The following is a 7,198-nucleotide window of genomic DNA, read 5'->3' on the forward strand; positions in this document are numbered from 1 at the left end:
GAGGGCTTAAGTACCAGGGTAGGGAGGCGATACTTAACTTTGCAACCAGTGGGGAATCATAGATTTTTTAAGTAATTAACTAATGTGATTAGAGCTGCTTAATCCATTGTGAATATGTAAAGTAGATTTAATTAAGTAGACAGAAAGTAAGTCGGAAGACTGGCATAGAGACAATAAACTGACCAATAAAATTAAAACCTTCTATGGTGCTTGAAAGTGGCTATTTCAACAGACTACATCTAACAACTAACCTAGCACCATCCTGCAATAGTTAGGATCATATGCCTAATTCTTGCCAAGGAATTTCAGTGGGCTCCATCATCATCAATTCTAGACTAAGGACGTTCCATGTGCATGATCCTCCACTCTCTGTGTATACATGTGTGCATTTGTACATCTGTGTGATGTGAGTGTTATGTATGTTTGCATGTGTGTGGGTGCAGTTGTAAGCAGGTGCTCTCGCCCATGTGTTTGCCTATGTATAGACGCCAGAGGCTAACTTCAGATGTCTTCCTCAATTATTTTCCACCTTATATACTGAGGCAGGGTCTCTCACCTGAAACCAGAGCAGCTAGATAGGCAGCATGCTCTAGTGATCCCATCTCCACCTTCTGAGCACTAGAATCATGGTAGGAAGAACTACCAGGCCTACCCAATATTTACACGGGTTCTAGGGATCCAAACTCTAGTCCTTACACTTTAACGCCAAGTGCTTTACCAGATAAGCTACTTTACCAGCCCTCCCCGTGCTTTGTTTTAACACCACATGCCAATCCCTCAACACCAGGACAGCCTAGAAGCTACAAGATGCCATAAGCTGGAAACTGGAAACATACCATTTCCACACTCTCAGGAATTTTTAAAAATATAAGAATAGATCCAGAGAGAAGCTCTTGGTTTAGCTACTATATGAAATTCACCACTTATAAATCACATATTTCACTTACAGGGAAGCTGGTTTCTCTACATTAAGAAAAGCTAAAAGCTATTCTCTGGATATTCATAGCTTTCCATAGTCCAGGCCTTTTTCTCCCCACCTACCACTTTAATATCTTATACTAAGGAGTATCTAATGGTGTAGGGTATCATTAAAACATTCATAGAACTTAGAAAATAATTGAATTTTTACCCAGGTATAGTTAAATAAGGCAGATTTCATCCTAAATAACTTCTTTATATACCTGAAAGTCAAACAGGTAGAGATCCAACTACTTAAAACAAAACACATCTGAATTTCAATGTCCGTGCCTTAACTTGAGATGAAACCACATGGTCTGTGTGTGCCTTTCGAAGAAGAGGTGAACAAAAGTGGTGACTACCATATACGTCATCAATAGGATGAACTGAGACAGACTGGAGAGATGGCTCAGTGGTTAAGAGCACCATATACGTCATCAATAGGATGAACTGAGACAGACTGGAGAGATGGCTCAGTGGTTAAGAGCACTTGCTGCTCTTGCAGACAACCTAGGTTTGGTTCTCAGAATCCATGGCAGGCAACTCACTACCACCTTTAACTCCAGTTCCAGGGGATATAATGTCCTCTTCTGGCCTCCATGGGCACCCACACACACAAGCACATACACAGACACACACACATGCACATAGATAAAAATAAAAAAAGAATGAGTTGAGCAGCACCAGGTAAAAGGCTACAGATTGGATAATATCTTCAGGACCTCCAGACTTCAAACAAAATTTCCCCAAGAAAAGTGGAGTGTTTCATTCTCTAAAATGACTTTGGGAGTTCTAACATATTGTAGGATAATGAAAATCAGATGCCAAAAGGGGTGCATAGAAATGATAAAAAAAAAAAAAAAACAGATCTGGGCAGACCCTTGTATGAAGAAAAAATGATACCCAAAGATGAGCAGGACTAAAGGAGAGAAGCTCTTCTTCCTACAACCTCACCACTTAGTGATATCTTCCTTTGTTTCCAGTAGATCAATATTCAAACAAGAAATTATTCTTTCCTGAGGTAATTTGAGGAAGAGAGTTTAAAAGGCAAACTGCCACAATATTTGAACAAGCTTTCAGAAAAGGCTTCCATAAACTTAAATCACCAATCATGATGTTACAGTAAATTCTCATACAATTTTTATCAGCACAGAGCAATATATTTTTACATAGGTAGTCAGTGTATACTTCTACTACCCTGTTCTACTTTTTAACCTATTGTTAATTTGTATGTATTTCCAAATACCAGCATACTCAACAGATAATTTTTCATCCATGTATCATGCTCATAACTGTATATGTTAACAGGACATGTCTGAGTAGTTGCTGTGGTTCATGGTTATAAATAAGAACAGTTACAACATATCTGGATAAACTTCTTGTGTTTTTGTTTGTTTATTCATTTTTAATTTTTCATAATCAAAGAACCACCACAGCAAAAGATACAGTGCCTTTATTCTTTTTCCTAGTACCAAATTGTTCAACAGAAAGCTTCACATTGCTGAAAATGCAAATAACTCAAAATATAGTAATTTTTTTATTTAAAAAGAACAAGAAGAAATGGTCCAAAAATCACAATGCTTACTATAAAAGATGCTCATCATAATATTATCTATAACACTAAAATGGAAAAAAAAACAAAATATTTAGATCATTGGTGAATGTCCAAATAAATTATCATATATCTGTAGGTAAAGCAGATATTTGGGCTTTTTGTTACTTTTTTACTACATTATTAAAAATGGTTTTAAAGAATATTGAATGATATGAGAAATGAGTATAAAGGGAAGTAAAAATACCATTTCTAGATGCAATATAATCACAAATATGTAAGTAGAAATATTGTTAATTTGTAAATATATGCATACAAAAAGATTGTAAAAATACTATGATGTTAATAGTTATTTCTTACTATACTTTTGTTATCATATATGTATTTTATAATCAGAAAGAGTAATAAATGTTATTTCAACAAGTAAACTATCAGCATAGTAAAATTCTGGGTACAAAACAATTCAAAGGAATAGTGAAGTTTAGATGATTAAATTACCTGTTGACCAGTCAAACATGAGTAGGAACTTCCCTTCTAACTTAACTTGAAAGCAAATGTGTACTGAATCTGTAATAGGGGTGAAGAACTGAAAAGACCCAATACAAAGGAGAAATCTTTAGAGTTTAAGCAGGGAAGACCTCATGAGTAAGCCCCAGTCCAGATAATCTTTGATCAATAATATTAAACAACCAACTTTTTATACTGCAAAGGTTGGCCTTTGTCATTTACCGCTGTGATATAATAAAGAATACATCTGGTCTTTTTCCTGACACAAAGCTTCAAAAACCCTTGAAATATCTAATAGGAGTGCTTTTGTTATTAATAATACTCCCCTTTCATTCATTTATGAGTTTATGCTAATTAGATGACTCATAGTGGGTCCCCTAGACAGCTTCCAATGGAAGCTGGTCACTAAAAAGGCAAAGCACAATACTCAAAGTCAAAACTTTCTCCCCAACTTGGAAAGAAGAGAAAGGAGCTGGAGACCAGATTCAATCATGTGGCCAATGATTTAAGAGAGATGTTGCATATAAAAACCTCAATAAAATCCCTTGACCCTGAGACTCAATACGTCTTCAGATTGGAAAAGACATTGATGTTCTTAGAAAGTGGATATTCAGATACCATGAAGAGAAGGCATAGACTCTCCATGCCTCTCCCTCCTCCTCACCCAGATCTTGCCTTATTTATTTATTGCTTCCATTTGGCTTGCTCCTGAGTTGCATCCTTTACAAAAATTTTATCTTAAAATTAGTGCTCTCAGTGAGTTCTGGATCAATCAAGCAAATTCTTAAACTTGAAAAGAGGTGTGGTCATGAGATCACTCAAAATTTTAACTGGCTAGAAAGACCCACAGGTCTTTATAACTGGCATCTGAGGCTAAGAAAACCCCATGGGTTAAGCCCCTTAACCTGTGAGTACTGCACTGGCTCTAGTTACTTAATGACAAAATTCAACTGAGTTGTAGGACACTTAGTATCAGAGAATTGCTGTCAGAAAACAAACATTCTACACACGTACAAAGGAATAAAACACTTCTTAAGAATGTTCAGGCAATGTAATAGCTTGGGTAACAAGCCCTTCAATCTTAGTGGCTGAATTCAATAGAAGTTTATTTCTTACTCATATACAACTCAAAATGGGTGTTCCTAATTAAATAGCCTTCCATTTCAAGTCTTCACCTTCTCCTAGGCTCCACAGTCTTCAGACTCAACCAAAAAAGTGGAGAAAGAGCAATGAAAAGTTATATATGAAACCATTGCCTGGAATTTAGGCTGCTTTCAGCTACAGATGTCTTGGGAAATGCACTGTAACTGTGAACCCAAAGAGAATAAACGAGTTTGATGAAAAAGGAGGCAGTCTTTATCACAAGGGTATAAAATAGTTTCTTCTTCCTGAAAATACCAATTGTGAATTTAGATTTTTAACCTAACTAATCTTAGTAGTCAAGGAAGTTATAGAGTTAAGTTTCTCGTTGCCAGAAGTCATGGTAACATACTTGAAAATGAAACACAACAATAGTGTTTCAGCTCATTGTAAGAAAGCTTTCTTTAGTGTCTACCACTCAAGACATGTGATAGAGAAAGGATGTGCAAAGATGAATAAGATTTAGTCCTGGGCCTTACAATACAATGGAAAACTTTATAGACCAGTAGAACTTTATTTTGCTTTCACACAGCTATAACAAAAAGGAGACTCCTAGGAATATGGAGGGGGAAAGGAAGGAGATAAGAGAGAGTAATAGGCCTCCCTGCCCCTTACTGCTGATATATTCTATAAGAATGTGCGTCACCATCTTCAGTTGTATGATAACTTCTGACCGACCCCACCGACTCAAATACATAACTCTGGATTCATGGTCACACAGATAGTCCTCATTAACTTAGTGGGTCTCAAAAAATGAACATGACCATGAACCTGAACCTGAGCACAAGAGAAAGTCATGGGGAAGGAAAGGGTAGACAAGAATAGTTCAGAAATGAGAGAGGATAAGAGAATGAAAGTAGTCAGTATGCATGATGTACATGTATGAAATTGTCAAAGAATAAATTTAATCAATATAAAAGGAGTAATAGAGGTGATAAATGCAATCAAAATATACTGCACATGTGTATAGGAACATCATAATGAAACATTTTACTCTATTTAATACATGCTTAAAAACTATAGGCAATCAGTACAAATAATTTTTTAGCAAGTAGAAGTATAGCTACAAATATAAATGTAGTATAAAGTAGAAATGCTTTAAAAGCACTATCATTAGCACATTTAAAGAAGCAGCTGGACACGTGATGTGATACAGGTATGGACAGATGTTCTGATATAACTTCAGAGAAAATATTTTCTAAGTGACATAGTAAAATGTACAGAACAAGACTCAGCAAAGAATAGCTACCCTAAGGAAAGCAGAGGAAAATTAAGTTTTGCAAAGCACTTAAAAAAAAATTTGGCTTCTACAACAGGCTGTTCCCAACTTAGGCACTGATCATGTTTTAAGAAGCATGTATCTCCATTATTTGGAACCCTGGGTGTGTTTTCCCTTAGAAGCAATGTTGTAAAGGCCAGAACCATCTGTCTACTTGCCCAAGAATGAGCCCAAAAGGCTGCTCTAAGACAGGCCTTCTCAAACTTGTCCCACTTGCAACTCCTTTTAACCCAATAAATTCTTATGTGACCTGAGGTACATAGGATTATAAAATAAGTATACAAATCTAATACTTACTAAAGAATAAATCATACAGAAATTTGCTATGAAAAATCTTTGGTATACATATAATTTTACCATTTATTATTAATGAAAGAAAACAGATACTCTAGTGTCTTTGGGCAAGAAGAAATAAATCTTTAGTGGGTCTGTGGTACCATAAGATGCAGAATACCTCCAATGTTTTTCAGAGTTGATCAGTATTTTGATTTTATAGTTATCAATACTTAGAATACCACTTCATATAAATATTTAATATAAAATGGCAATAGTATGCTTAGAGACATTTCAGTAATTGTTGGAAATCTCATCTAATCTCAACCCAAAATTCATTTAATTTTTTTAATGAAACTCAAGTCTGAAGCTCAAACAGTAATTTTTTAAATCAAATATTCAAACACAACTCAATTGAAAGATATACTAATTTGATACTTACATGCTGCGTAATGATAGAGGGAAAATATTAAAAGTCTTTGTTTTCTATAATTAAACCATTATGTTTCTCTAGGAGCACAAAATTGTTTGTGTATTTTTTGCCGTTCATAAAATGCAATAGTCTTAAATCTGAGCCCAGGCAGCGTTAATTTACACTGCATGACATAACAATATGAAGAGTACAAAATGCATGTGTTGTGTGGTCTGACCCCAGGCTGCAGGGAGTTCTGTGACACAACACAGATGAGCACTGCAGAAAACACCTCACATTCACAACAAACTCAATTCTGAATTAAGGTTGGTCACTGTGTATTCAGAAATCTTTTATCGTTGCCAACCTTTTCACAACCATCACATTTAGGTGCATGATCCCATATGGGGTCACAACTCACAGATTAAAGAACTGGTTTGCTTCTAATGTTTGCTTCTGCAGTCTATGTACTATAATTGGAAGGTTACAGAGGTTACAGCCTGACTCCTGCACAAGAATGAGGCACAAATTCATAAAGCATTCCATACTTTTCAAAACCTCACTCTCATCTCTGGAGAGGTCATTCAAAATAAAAATCAACAAAGAAACTTCGGAGCTTACCTAAATTTTAGAACAAAATCCACAGACTGGGAATCAAATGGATGGAAAATAATCTATCAAGTGAACAGAAACCAAAACAAAGTTTGTGTAAAGCCAAAATTAGAAAAGATAAAGACACTGAAGGCAATAATTCACCAAGAAGATATAACCCTATAGGAGAACTTACTACTAACATTGTGCTAAATTAATATAGTTCCCAATTGCCTTCTAAATAATCATCCTTATACCCATAGATATGTGCTATTCTCACCCATAACCAATGAAGGTTCCTTTTGCAACAGATTGAGACCACAACCTGTCAAAATACAGAGAGTAGGTAGCCATGGTGTGTCTACTATAACACAACACCTAAGTCTTGGGGAACATTGAGGAGGAAGGTGTGGAAGGATTGTAAATGCTGGGGGTCAGGGACAACTGCCGTGAGATATTGTGCTTTGACGTGACAGGAATGTTACAC

The 7,198-nt window shown here is 35.7% G+C and overlaps 1 non-coding gene across 1 annotated transcript; it reads left to right on the plus strand.

Annotated features, from left to right (window-relative positions):
- The first annotated feature begins 6,568 nt into the window (after nucleotides 1-6,568).
- Nucleotides 6,569-6,672, plus strand: LOC121825923 (U6 spliceosomal RNA). Its single transcript, XR_006068286.1, has one exon. It is a non-coding gene; the product is annotated as a U6 spliceosomal RNA (small nuclear RNA).
- The last annotated feature ends 526 nt before the right edge of the window (nucleotides 6,673-7,198 follow it).

The sequence above is a fragment of the Peromyscus maniculatus genome, chromosome X (assembly GCF_049852395.1).
Source record: "Peromyscus maniculatus bairdii isolate BWxNUB_F1_BW_parent chromosome X, HU_Pman_BW_mat_3.1, whole genome shotgun sequence".
NCBI classification, from domain to species: Eukaryota; Metazoa; Chordata; class Mammalia; order Rodentia; family Cricetidae; genus Peromyscus; species Peromyscus maniculatus.